General features: G+C 53.9%; 1 pseudogene; it reads right to left on the bottom strand.

Annotated features, from left to right (window-relative positions):
* Nucleotides 1–12,497: 12,497 nt before the first annotated feature.
* LOC130363269 (U2 spliceosomal RNA) lies at nucleotides 12,498–12,657 on the bottom strand (annotated as a pseudogene).
* Between the last annotated feature and the right edge of the window lie 1,452 nt (nucleotides 12,658–14,109).

Genomic DNA, 14,109 nt, shown 5'->3' with positions numbered 1-14,109 from the left:
AAAGGGCCCGTAAAAAAAAACATGAAGAACGATGAGGAAACCCTGGGATCCGGAGGTCACATAGACGTCTGGGACTCGTACACTTGGTGACATTACTTCAGCAGATTTCTGGATTGCACAATTGTGTATCTGCTGATCAGGAGGTAACACACCCTGTGCGCAAACACAATCACAACATTGTGGAGCAGGTAACCCATCCTGGAGGACTCCTCGGCCTCTCCAGCTGCTTACAATGCTCTCCTCTTGTATTTACAGCAGTATAACAGCTAAATCTCCCACACACGTCCAACCTGTCACTCCACAGCTAGTGCCAAACTGGGGCATGCTGGGAGTTGTAGTATTGCAACAGCTGATGAGCCACAAGCTCCTGACCTCCTAAAAGCCCTTTATTTTGTTATCCGCAGAGCCATATTAGGGCACAGTATAACAAAGGAGAGGAGGAGGGAAAGGGGGAGGTAGCAGGCTGAGGAGGAGGAGGTTAGTATGCTGATCAGAGGGCAGTAGACTGAGGGGGAGGAGGGTAGTATGCTGATGAGAGGGCAGTAGACTGAGGGGGAGGAGGGTAGTATGCTGATGAGAGGGCAGTAGACTGAGGAGGAGGAGGGTAGTATGCTGATCAGAGGGCAGTAGACTGAGGGGGAGGAGGGTAGTATGCTGATGAGAGGGCAGTAGACTGAGGAGGGTAGTATGCTAATGAGAGGGTAGTAGACTGAGGAGGAGGGTGGTAGGCGAGGAGGATAGTATGCTGATCAGAGGGCAGTAGACTGAGGGGGAGGAGGGTGATAGGCTGATGAGAGGGCAGTAGACTGAAGGGGAGGAGGGTAGTATGCTGATCAGAGGGCAGTAGACTGAGGAGGAGGAGGGTGATAGGCTGATCAGAGGGCAGTAGACTGAGGGGGAGGAGGGTAGTATGCTGACGAGAGGGCAGTAGACTGAGGAGGAGGAGGGTAGTATGCTGATGAGAGGGCAGTAGACTGAGGGGGAGGAGGGTAGTATGCTGATGAGAGGGCAGTAGACTGAGGAGGAGGAGGGTAGTATGCTGATGAGAGGGCAGTAGACTGAGAGGGAGGAGGGTAGTATGCTGACGAGAGGGCAGTAGACTGAGGGGGAGGAGGGTAGTAGGCTGATCAGAGGGCAGTAGACTGAGGGGGAGGAGGGTAGTAGGCTGATCAGAGGGCAGTAGACTGAGGGGGAGGAGGGTAGTATGCTGATGAAAGGGTAGTAGACTGAGGGGAGGAGGGTAGTATGCTGATGAGAGGGCAGTAGACTGAGGGGGAGGAGGGTAGTATGCTGATCAGAGGGCAGTAGACTGAGGAGGAGGAGGGTAGTATGCTGATCAGAGGGCAGTAGACTAAGGAGGAGGAGGGTAGTGTGCTGATCAGAGGGCAGTAGACTGAGGGGGAGGAGGGTAGTATGCTGATGAGAGGGCAGTAGGTAGACTGAGGGGGAGGAGGGTAGTAGGCTGATCAGAGGGCAGTAGACTGAGGGGGAGGAGGATAGTATGCTGATCAGAGGGCAGTAGACTGAGGAGGAGGAGGGTCGTGTGCTGATCAGAGGGCAGTAGACTGAGGGGGAGGAGGGTAGTATGCTGATGAGAGGGCAGTAGACTGAGGGAGAGGAGGGTGATAGGCTGATGAGAGGGCAGTAGACTGAGGGGGAGGAGGGTAGTATGCTGATGAGAGGGCAGTAGACTGAGGGGGAGGAGGGTAGTATGCTGACGAGAGGGCAGTAGACTGAGGAGGAGGAGGGTAGTATGCTGATGAGAGGGCAGTAGACTGAGGGGGAGGAGGGTAGTATGCTGACGAGAGGGCAGTAGACTGAGGAGGAGGAGGGTAGTATGCTGATGAGAGGGCAGTAGACTGAGGGGGAGGAGGGTAGTATGCTGATGAGAGGGCAGTAGACTGAGGAGGAGGAGGGTAGTACGCTGATGAGAGGGCAGTAGACTGAGAGGGAGGAGGGTAGTATGCTGACGAGAGGGCAGTAGACTGAGGGGGAGGAGGGTAGTAGGCTGATCAGAGGGCAGTAGACTGAGGGGGAGGAGGGTAGTAGGCTGATCAGAGGGCAGTAGACTGAGGGGGAGGAGGGTAGTATGCTGATGAAAGGGCAGTAGACTGAGGGGAGGAGGGTAGTATGCTGATGAGAGGGCAGTAGACTGAGGGGGAGGAGGGTGATAGGCTGATCAGAGGGCAGTAGACTGAGGGGGAGGAGGGTAGTATGCTGATCAGAGGGCAGTAGACTGAGGAGGAGGAGGGTAGTAGGCTGATCAGAGGGCAGTAGACTGAGGGGGAGGAGGGTAGTATGCTGATGAAAGGGCAGTAGACTGAGGGGAGGAGGGTAGTATGCTGATGAGAGGGCAGTAGACTGAGGGGGAAGAGGGTGATAGGCTGATCAGAGGGCAGTAGACTGAGGGGGAGGAGGGTAGTATGCTGATCAGAGGGCAGTAGACTGAGGAGGAGGAGGGTAGTATGCTGATCAGAGGGCAGTAGACTAAGGAGGAGGAGGGTAGTGTGCTGATCAGAGGGCAGTAGACTGAGGGGGAGGAGGGTAGTATGCTGATGAGAGGGCAGTAGGTAGACTGAGGGGGAGGAGGGTAGTAGGCTGATCAGAGGGCAGTAGACTGAGGGGGAGGAGGGTAGTATGCTGATCAGAGGGCAGTAGACTGAGGAGGAGGAGGGTCATGTGCTGATCAGAGGGCAGTAGACTGAGGGGGAGGAGGGTAGTATGCTGATGAGAGGGCAGTAGACTGAGGGAGAGGAGGGTGATAGGCTGATGAGAGGGCAGTAGACTGAGGGGGAGGAGGGTAGTATGCTGATGAGAGGGCAGTAGACTGAGGGGGAGGAGGGTAGTATGCTGATGAGAGGGCAGTAGACTGAGGGGGAGGAGGGTAGTATGCTGATGAGAGGGCAGTAGACTGAGGAGGAGGAGGGTAGAATGCTGATCAGAGGGCAGTAGACTGAGGGGGAGGAGGGTAGTATGCTGATGAGAGGGAAGTAGACTGAGGAGGAGGAGGGTAGTATGCTAATGAGAGGGTAGTAGACTGAGGAGGAGGAGGGTGGTAGGCGAGGAGGATAGTATGCTGATCAGAGGGCAGTAGACTGAGGGGGAGGAGGGTGATAGGCTGATGAGAGGGCAGTAGACTGAAGGGGAGGAGGGTAGTATGCTGATCAGAGGGCAGTAGACTGAGGAGGAGGAGGGTGATAGGCTGATCAGAGGGCAGTAGACTGAGGGGGAGGAGGGTAGTATGCTGACGAGAGGGCAGTAGACTGAGGAGGAGGAGGGTAGTATGCTGATGAGAGGGCAGTAGACTGAGGGGGAGGAGGGTAGTATGCTGATGAGAGGGCAGTAGACTGAGGAGGAGGAGGGTAGTATGCTGATGAGAGGGCAGTAGACTGAGAGGGAGGAGGGTAGTATGCTGACGAGAGGGCAGTAGACTGAGGGGGAGGAGGGTAGTAGGCTGATCAGAGGGCAGTAGACTGAGGGGGAGGAGGGTAGTAGGCTGATCAGAGGGCAGTAGACTGAGGGGGAGGAGGGTAGTATGCTGATGAAAGGGCAGTAGACTGAGGGGAGGAGGGTAGTATGCTGATGAGAGGGCAGTAGACTGAGAGGGAGGAGGGTGATAGGCTGATGAGAGGGCAGTAGACTGAGGGGGAGGAGGGTGATAGGCTGATCAGAGGGCAGTAGACTGAGGGGGAGGAGGGTAGTATGCTGATCAGAGGGCAGTAGACTGAGGAGGAGGAGGGTAGTATGCTGATCAGAGGGCAGTAGACTAAGGAGGAGGAGGGTAGTGTGCTGATCAGAGGGCAGTAGACTGAGGGGGAGGAGGGTAGTATGCTGATGAGAGGGCAGTAGGTAGACTGAGGGGGAGGAGGGTAGTAGGCTGATCAGAGGGCAGTAGACTGAGGGGGAGGAGGGTAGTATGCTGATCAGAGGGCAGTAGACTGAGGAGGAGGAGGGTCGTGTGCTGATCAGAGGGCAGTAGACTGAGGGGGAGGAGGGTAGTATGCTGATGAGAGGGCAGTAGACTGAGGGAGAGGAGGGTGATAGGCTGATGAGAGGGCAGTAGACTGAGGGGAGGAGGGTAGTATGCTGATGAGAGGGCAGTAGACTGAGGGGGAGGAGGGTAGTATGCTGATGAGAGGGCAGTAGACTGAGGGGGAGGAGGGTAGTATGCTGATGAGAGGGCAGTAGACTGAGGAGGAGGAGGGTAGAATGCTGATCAGAGGGCAGTAGACTGAGGGGGAGGAGGGTAGTATGCTGATGAGAGGGAAGTAGACTGAGGAGGAGGAGGGTAGTATGCTAATGAGAGGGCAGTAGACTGAGGAGGAGGAGGGTGGTAGGCGAGGAGGATAGTATGCTGATCAGAGGGCAGTAGACTGAGGGGGAGGAGGGTGATAGGCTGATGAGAGGGCAGTAGACTGAAGGGGAGGAGGGTAGTATGCTGATCAGAGGGCAGTAGACTGAGGGGGAGGAGGGTAGTATGCTGATGAGAGGGCAGTAGACTGAGGAGGAGGAGGGTAGTATGCTGATGAGAGGGCAGTAGACTGAGAGGGAGGAGGGTAGTATGCTGACGAGAGGGCAGTAGACTGAGGGGGAGGAGGGTAGTAGGCTGATCAGAGGGCAGTAGACTGAGGGGGAGGAGGGTAGTAGGCTGATCAGAGGGCAGTAGACTGAGGGGGAGGAGGGTAGTATGCTGATGAAAGGGCAGTAGACTGAGGGGAGGAGGGTAGTATGCTGATGAGAGGGCAGTAGACTGAGGGGGAGGAGGGTGATAGGCTGATGAGAGGGCAGTAGACTGAGGGGGAGGAGGGTGATAGGCTGATCAGAGGGCAGTAGACTGAGGGGGAGGAGGGTAGTATGCTGATCAGAGGGCAGTAGACTGAGGAGGAGGAGGGTAGTATGCTGATCAGAGGGCAGTAGACTAAGGAGGAGGAGGGTAGTGTGCTGATCAGAGGGCAGTAGACTGAGGGGGAGGAGGGTAGTATGCTGATGAGAGGGCAGTAGGTAGACTGAGGGGGAGGAGGGTAGTAGGCTGATCAGAGGGCAGTAGACTGAGGGGGAGGAGGGTAGTATGCTGATCAGAGGGCAGTAGACTGAGGAGGAGGAGGGTAGTATGCTGTGAGAGGGCAGTAGACTGAGGGGGAGGAGGGTCGTGTGCTGATCAGAGGGCAGTAGACTGAGGAGGAGGAGGGTAGTATGCTGTGAGAGGGCAGTAGACTGAGGGAGAGGAGGGTGATAGGCTAATGAGAGGGCAGTAGACTGAGGGGGAGGAGGGTAGTATGCTGATGAGAGGGCAGTAGACTGAGGGGGAGGAGGGTAGTATGCTGATCAGAGGGCAGTAGACTGAGGAGGAGGAGGGTCATGTGCTGATCAGAGGGCAGTAGACTGAGGGGAAGGAGGGTAGTATGCTGATGAGAGGGCAGTAGACTGAGGGAGAGGAGGGTGATAGGCTGATGAGAGGGCAGTAGACTGAGGGGGAGTGTTACGCCGAGCGCTCCGGGTCCCCGCTCCTCCCCGGAGCGCTCGCCACATCCTCGCTACTGCAGCGCCCCGGTCAGATCCACTGACCGGGTGCGCTGCGATACCGCCTCCAGCCGGGATGCGATTCGCGATGCGGGTGGCGCCCGCTCGCGATGCGCACCCCGGCTCCCGTACCTGACTCGCTCTCCGTCGGTCCTGTCCCGGCGCGCGCGGCCCCGCTCCCTAGGGCGCGCGCGCGCCGGGTCTCTGCGATTTAAAGGGCCACTGCGCCACTGATTGGCGCAGTTGTTCTAATTAGTGTGTTCACCTGTGCACTCCCTATGTATACCTCACTTCCCCTGCACTCCCTCGCCGGATCTTGTTGCCATTGTGCCAGTGAAAGCGTTTCCTTGTGTGTTCCTAGCCTGTGTTCCAGACCTCCTGCCGTTGCCCCTGATTACGATCCTTGCTGCCTGCCCCGACCTTCTGCTACGTCCGACCTTGCTCTTGTCTACTCCCTTGTACCGCGCCTATCTTCAGCAGTCAGAGAGGTTGAGCCGTTGCTAGTGGATACGACCTGGTTACTACCGCCGCTGCAAGACCATCCCGCTTTGCGGCGGGCTCTGGTGAATACCAGTAGTAACTTAGAACCGGTCCACTAGCACGGTCCACGCCAATCCCTCTCTGGCACAGAGGATCCACCTCCTGCCAGCCGAATCGTGACAGTAGATCCGGCCATGGATCCCGCTGAAGTTCCACTGCCAGTTGTCGCCGACCTCACCACGGTGGTCGCCCAGCAGTCGCAACAGATAGCGCAACAAGGCCACCAGCTGTCTCAACTGACCGTGATGCTACAGCAGCTACTACCACAGCTTCAACAATCATCTCCTCCGCCTGCTCCTGCACCTCCTCCGCAGCGAGTGGCCGCTTCCGGACTACGACTATCCTTGCCGGATAAATTTGATGGGGACTCTAAGTTTTGCCGGGGCTTTCTTTCACAATGTTCCCTGCACTTGGAGATGATGTCGGACCAGTTTCCTACTGAAAGGTCTAAGGTGGCTTTCGTAGTCAGCCTTCTGTCTGGAAAAGCTCTGTCATGGGCCACACCGCTCTGGGACCGCAATGACCCCGTCACTGCCTCTGTACACTCCTTCTTCTCGGAAATTCGAAGTGTCTTTGAGGAACCTGCCCGAGCCTCTTCTGCTGAGACTGCCCTGTTGAACCTGGTCCAGGGTAATTCTTCCGTTGGCGAGTACGCCATACAATTCCGTACTCTTGCTTCCGAATTATCCTGGAATAATGAGGCCCTCTGCGCGACCTTTAAAAAAGGCCTATCCAGCAACATTAAAGATGTTCTGGCCGCACGAGAAATTCCTGCTAACCTGCATGAACTCATTCATCTAGCCACTCGCATTGACATGCGTTTTTCCGAAAGGCGTCAGGAGCTCCGCCAGGATATGGACTTTGTTCGCACGAGGCGTTTTTTCTCCCCGGCTCCTCTCTCCTCTGGTCCTCTGCAATCCGTTCCTGTGCCTTCCGCCGTGGAGGCTATGCAAGTTGACCGGTCTCGCTTGACACCTCAAGAGAGGACACGACGCCGCATGGAGAATCTTTGCCTGTACTGTGCCGGTACCGAACACTTCCTGAAGGATTGTCCTATCCGTCCTCCCCGCCTGGAAAGACGTACGCTGACTCCGCACAAAGGTGAGACAGTTCTTGATGTCAACTCTGCTTCTCCACGCCTTACTGTGCCTGTGCGGATATCTGCCTCTACCTTCTCCTTCTCTACCATGGCCTTCTTGGATTCCGGATCTGCAGGAAATTTTATTTTGGCCTCTCTCATCAACAGGTTCAACATCCCGGTGACCAGTCTTGCCAGACCCCTCTACATCAATTGTGTTAACAATGAAAGATTGGACTGTACCGTACGTTACCGCACGGAGCCCCTCCTAATGTGCATCGGACCTCATCAAGAAAAAATTGAGTTTTTGGTCCTCTCCAATTGCACTTCCGAAATTCTCCTTGGACTACCGTGGCTTCAACGCCATTCCCCAACCCTTGATTGGTCCACAGGAGAGATCAAGAGCTGGGGTACTTCTTGTTTCAAGGACTGTCTTAAACCGGTTCCCAGTACTCCCTGCCGTGACCCTGTGGTTCCCCCTGTAACCGGTCTCCCTAAGGCTTATATGGACTATGCTGACGTATTTTGCAAAAAACAAGCTGAGACTTTACCTCCTCACAGGCCTTATGACTGTCCTATTGACCTCCTCCCGGGCACTACTCCACCCCGCGGCAGAATTTATCCTCTGTCCGCCCCAGAGACTCTTCCTATGTTTGAATACATCCAGGAAAATTTAAAAAAGGGGTTTATCCGCAAATCCTCCTCTCCTGCCGGAGCTGGATTTTTCTTTGTGTCCAAAAAAGATGGCTCCCTACGTCCTTGCATTGATTACCGCGGACTTAATAAAATCACGGTAAAGAACCGCTACCCCCTACCTCTTATCTCAGAACTCTTTGATCGCCTTCAAGGTGCCCACATCTTTACCAAACTGGACTTAAGAGGTGCTTATAATCTCATCCGCATCAGGGAGGGGGACGAATGGAAAACTGCATTTAACACTAGAGATGGACACTTTGAGTATCTGGTCATGCCCTTTGGCCTGTGCAACGCCCCTGCCGTCTTCCAAGACTTTGTTAATGAAATTTTTCGTGATCTCTTATATTCCTGTGTTGTTGTGTATCTGGACGATATTCTGATTTTTTCTGCCAACTTAGAGGAACACCGCCAGCATGTCCGCATGGTTCTTCAGAGACTTCGAGACAATCAACTTTATGCCAAAATGGAGAAATGTCTGTTTGAATGTCAATCTCTTCCTTTCCTAGGATACTTGGTTTCTGGCCAGGGACTACAAATGGACCCAGATAAACTCTCTGCCGTCTTAGATTGGCCACGCCCCTCCGGACTCCGTGCTATCCAACGTTTTTTGGGGTTCGCCAATTATTACAGACAATTTATTCCTCATTTTTCCACTATTGTGGCTCCTATCGTGGCTTTAACCAAGAAGAATGCCAATCCTAAGTCATGGCCTCCTCAAGCGGAAGACGCATTTAAACGGCTCAAGTCTGCCTTTTCTTCTGCTCCCGTGCTCTCCAGACCTGACCCATCTAAACCCTTCCTATTGGAGGTTGATGCCTCCTCAGTGGGAGCTGGAGCGGTCCTTCTACAAAAAAATTCTTCCGGGCATGCTGTTACTTGTGGGTTTTTTTCTAGGACCTTCTCTCCGGCGGAGAGGAACTACTCCATCGGGGATCGAGAACTACTGGCCATTAAATTGGCACTTGAGGAATGGAGGCATCTGCTGGAGGGATCAAAATTTCCAGTTATCATTTACACCGACCACAAGAATCTCTCCTATCTCCAGTCTGCCCAACGGCTGAATCCTCGCCAGGCCAGGTGGTCTTTGTTCTTTGCCCGTTTTACCTTTGAAATTCATTTTCGCCCTGCCGACAAGAACATTAGGGCCGATGCTCTCTCTCGTTCCTCGGATGCTTCGGAAGTAGAGGTCTCTCCACAACACATCATTCCTCCTGACTGTCTGATCTCCACTTCTCCAGCCTCCATCAGGCAAACTCCTCCAGGGAAGACCTTCGTTTCTCCACGCCAACGTCTCGGGATTCTCAAATGGGGTCACTCCTCCCACCTCGCTGGCCATGCGGGCATCAAAAAGTCTTTGCAACTCATCTCTCGCTTCTATTGGTGGCCGACTCTGGAGACGGATGTTGTTGATTTTGTGCGGGCCTGTACTGTCTGTGCCCGGGATAAAACTCCTCGCCAGAAGCCTGCTGGTCTCCTTCATCCTCTGCCTGTCCCTGAACAGCCTTGGTCTCTGATTGGTATGGACTTTATTACAGACTTACCCCCATCCCGTGGCAACACTGTTGTTTGGGTGGTCGTTGATCGATTTTCCAAGATGGCACATTTTATTCCTCTTCCTGGTCTTCCTTCAGCGCCTCAGTTGGCAAAACAATTTTTTTTACACATTTTTCGTCTTCACGGTTTGCCCACGCAGATCGTCTCGGATAGAGGCGTCCAATTCGTGTCAAAATTCTGGAGGGCTCTCTGTAAACAACTCAAGATTAAATTAAACTTCTCTTCTGCTTATCATCCTCAATCCAATGGGCAAGTAGAAAGAATTAACCAGGTCCTGGGTGACTATTTACGGCATTTTGTTTCCTCCCGCCAGGATGACTGGGCAGATCTTCTACCATGGGCCGAATTCTCGTACAACTTCAGAGTCTCTGAATCTTCTTCTAAATCCCCATTTTTCGTGGTGTACGGCCGTCACCCTCTTCCCCCCCTCCCTACTCCCTTGCCCTCTGGTTTGCCCGCTGTGGATGAAGTGACTCGTGATCTTTCCACCATATGGAAAGAGACCCAAAATTCTCTTTTACAGGCTTCATCTCGCATGAAAAAGTTTGCCGATAAGAAAAGAAGAGCTCCCCCCATTTTTTCTCCCGGAGACAAGGTATGGCTCTCCGCTAAATATGTCCGCTTCCGTGTCCCCAGCTACAAACTGGGACCACGCTATCTTGGTCCTTTCAAAATCTTGTGCCAAATTAATCCTGTCTCTTACAAACTTCTTCTCCCTCCTTCTCTTCGTATTCCTAATGCCTTTCATGTCTCTCTTCTTAAACCACTCATCATCAACCGTTTCTCTCCCAAACTTGTTTCTCCCACTCCTGTTTCCGGTTCCTCTGACATCTTCTCCGTAAAGGAGATACTGGCCTCCAAGACGGTCAGAGGGAAAAAAAATTTTTTGGTCGATTGGGAGGGCTGTGGTCCTGAAGAGAGATCCTGGGAACCTGAGGACAACATCCTAGACAAAAGTCTGGTCCTCAGGTTCTCAGGCTCCAAGAAGAGGGGGAGACCCAAGGGGGGGGGTACTGTTACGCTGAGCGCTCCGGGTCCCCGCTCCTCCCCGGAGCGCTCGCCACATCCTCGCTACTGCAGCGCCCCGGTCAGATCCACTGACCGGGTGCGCTGCGATACCGCCTCCAGCCGGGATGCGATTCGCGATGCGGGTGGCGCCCGCTCGCGATGCGCACCCCGGCTCCCGTACCTGACTCGCTCTCCGTCGGTCCTGTCCCGGCGCGCGCGGCCCCGCTCCCTAGGGCGCACGCGCCGGGTCTCTGCGATTTAAAGGGCCACTGCGCCACTGATTGGCGCAGTTGTTCTAATTAGTGTGTTCACCTGTGCACTCCCTATGTATACCTCACTTCCCCTGCACTCCCTCGCCGGATCTTGTTGTCATTGTGCCAGTGAAAGCGTTTCCTTGTGTGTTCCTAGCCTGTGTTCCAGACCTCCTGCCGTTGCCCCTGACTACGATCCTTGCTGCCTGCCCCGACCTTCTGCTACGTCCGACCTTGCTCTTGTCTACTCCCTTGTACCGCGCCTATCTTCAGCAGTCAGAGAGGTTGAGCCGTTGCTAGTGGATACGACCTGGTTACTACCGCCGCTGCAAGACCATCCCGCTTTGCGGCGGGCTCTGGTGAATACCAGTAGTAACTTAGAACCGGTCCACTAGCACGGTCCACGCCAATCCCTCTCTGGCACAGAGGATCCACCTCCTGCCAGCCGAATCGTGACAGGGAGGAGGGTGATAGGCTGATGAGAGGGCAGTAGACTGAGGGGGAGGAGGGTAGTATGCTGATGAGAGGGCAGTAGACTGAGGGGGAGGAGGGTAGTATGCTGACGAGAGGGCAGTAGACTGAGGGGGAGGAGGGTAGTATGCTGATGAGAGGGCAGTAGACTGAGGGGGAGGAGGGTATTATGCTGATGAGAGGGCAGTAGACTGAGGGGGAGGAGGGTAGTATGCTGATCAGAGGGCAGTAGACTGAGGGGGAAGAGGGTAGTATGCTGATCAGAGGGCAGTAGACTGAGGAGGAGGAGGGTAGTGTGCTGATCAGAGGGCAGTAGACTGAGGGAGAGGAGGGTAGTATGCTGATGAGAGGGCAGTAGGTAGACTGAGGGGGAGGAGGGTAGTAGGCTGATCAGAGGGCAGTAGACTGAGGGGGAGGAGGGTAGTATGCTGATCAGAGGGCAGTAGACTGAGGAGGAGGAGGGTCGTGTGCTGATCAGAGGGCAGTAGACTGAGGGGGAGGAGGGTAGTATGCTGATGAGAGGGCAGTAGACTGAGGGAGAGGAGGGTGATAGGCTGATGAGAGGGCAGTAGACTGAGGGGGAGGAGGGTAGTATGCTGATGAGAGGGCAGTAGACTGAGGGGGAGGAGGGTGGTATGCTGATCAGAGGGCAGTTTTATTTTTTTTTATTTATTTTTTTAAAGCCGAGGAACGTGCTTTCGATTCACCCAAAGTGCAAGAAAAAGTGCAAACGTGCTACACTAAAAAAAGTGCACAAAGGATGCGGTCTATCGCAAGCCCTTCTCCGATAGGAGAGAGGCCCCCCAACAAACCTTACCCTTCGCCTCCGGACCAAAAGGTACCTGCGAGGTTCCAGGTTCGATGTCCCTTTTCGCCGAAGCTACTAGGGGACCACAAATGCTCCCGGCATCCCCCTTGGCGTTAGCCAAGGTATCTGCCCGCAGAGCCGATTACGGTAGGTACCCTGCCAAAGCAGGAGTACCCGGGGTGTTTGCAGGGAGGTGCGGAACCTAATGGCCACACACACCTCCCCTAGACCGCCAGGAGGGACACCCAGAAGGGCTACCGCATCCTGACAAATCCTGTGAACACACAACACGCAAAAAGTGACACAGTGAGACAAAAAGAAATAAATAAGTGAATGTGTGCAGATATACTGCCCGGACATCCGGCCGGATCTATAAAAATTTCTCTGATCCTAGCCAGAAGGCCGGGAATCAAGAGGTGAGTGCCACAAGGTGAAGAGATTATGGTGCCCGTGCTTCAACTCAGTGAGCCCATCCTCCCAGTGAGTTTCGGCACCTCGGGGTCACCACTCCCCGAGGCACAAAAGTACCTCAGCTCTAGACCCTCTCAGCCTCATGGCGAGACCCGGAGGGAACAGGTCACATCGGGGCAGCCGTCGAGCTGATTCCTCAGAACCAGCCCCGGAAAGCCCTGGTACACCTGCATCCTCCATGCAGCACCCATCCCCACCAGTATGAAAACTGATAAGAAGAGATACTACACTTGATCTTAGCCAAAAGGCCGAGAAGCGATGATGTGATGATGAGTGTGATGATGAGTGTGGTGAGGGTGTGATGAGGGTTAGAATTACCCTAGGGGCAGTTGGCATTAACCCCTTGTGTTCGTGACGCCAGGGCTTGGCTTTACCTCTACACCACCCGAAGGTATACCGCTGGAACCTGGGCTAGACACGGGGGCAAATAATGACTCAGATGCCAAGTTACGGAACAACAGCGGCTTTACTGAGTCAGACAGGTGTAACAGTCTATACAGCTTGGCTAGGCCCAAGGAGGTGACCAGTGACTTCAGAGACCACAGGGCTTGCTGGGACTTATAGTGGACTTGGACAATTTGGATGCAGGCCACGCTGACTTGAGACAGACTTTACTTGGACTGACTTGACTGAGACTGACTATGACAGACTTCACCCCGTTTGTAGCTTACCAGGCTTTGACTTGGACCTGGGGGGTAGTGGACTTGTGGATTCGAGGCTGCGTGGTAGACTTTAGGCCTCCTCAGGACACAGACACTCTCTCCAGACTTGGCCTCACTGCAACTCATCTAAGCAGAAAAAGAGACTGAGCTAGCTCAACCCAGGGCTTATATGGGGGGAGATTCTGGAAGGGTCCCATAGGTCACCCTGTAGGTCACATGGTCACTGGTACCTTCCCTGGTTACAATCACATGACAACTACACTTAAAAGGTGTATAACATTATATGTACATTACACCATATAACAAAGGCACTTAGGGGAATACATGAGACACAAGTACAGGGGGGCCCAGGGGCCACGGAATGGAGTCTGTCGGACAGGGCAGCAAAGGTACAGGGGTGCAACTCCTGTACTGGGCCACCGCAAAAGTATTAGACTTAGGGGGAGGAGGGGAGTAGGCTGGTGGGAGAGCAGTAAGCTGGGGGTAGAGGATAGTATACTGAGGGGAGGGTAGCAGGAGGGCAGGAGGCTGGGGAAGGAGGGTAGTAGGCTAGAGAAGGAGGAGTAGGCCAGGGGAGGAGGGTAGCAAACTGGGGTAGAAGAATAAGGCTGGGGGAGATTCATGCAGTAGTTTAGTTGGTGAGAGTCATGTACCACATCCAGGTCTGTCTCCATTGAGTGATGTGATGGTACAAGGGTAAGGGTAAAATGAACAGCTGCAAGACTAGGAAGATGTGTAAGTCCGGTGGACTTTTGTAGCCAATATATATAGATTTTGTTTTATTTTACTTCTGTAAAACAGTAGTACTGTAAATAGCTGCTGATGGTTGGGTGCACCACCATGTTGTTGGGCCTGGCTGAGTCTGCCAGTTATTATAAAGGAGACTGGGAAGAAAAGGCGTCATCACACACTTCATTCAGGAAATACAAGAAGATAGCACAGGAAAAGTCCAAATTGTGTCCTAAATAGATAATGTAGTTTGTGTGAAAATGAAGCACGGACAGGAGGGAATGGGCAGGGTTGTCCAAAAAGCTACGGGAATGCTATGAC

Source organism: Hyla sarda, chromosome 3 (genome assembly GCF_029499605.1).
Source record: "Hyla sarda isolate aHylSar1 chromosome 3, aHylSar1.hap1, whole genome shotgun sequence".
Lineage (NCBI taxonomy): Eukaryota > Metazoa > Chordata > Amphibia > Anura > Hylidae > Hyla > Hyla sarda.
This window is presented reverse-complemented; position numbering and strand designations above follow the sequence as displayed.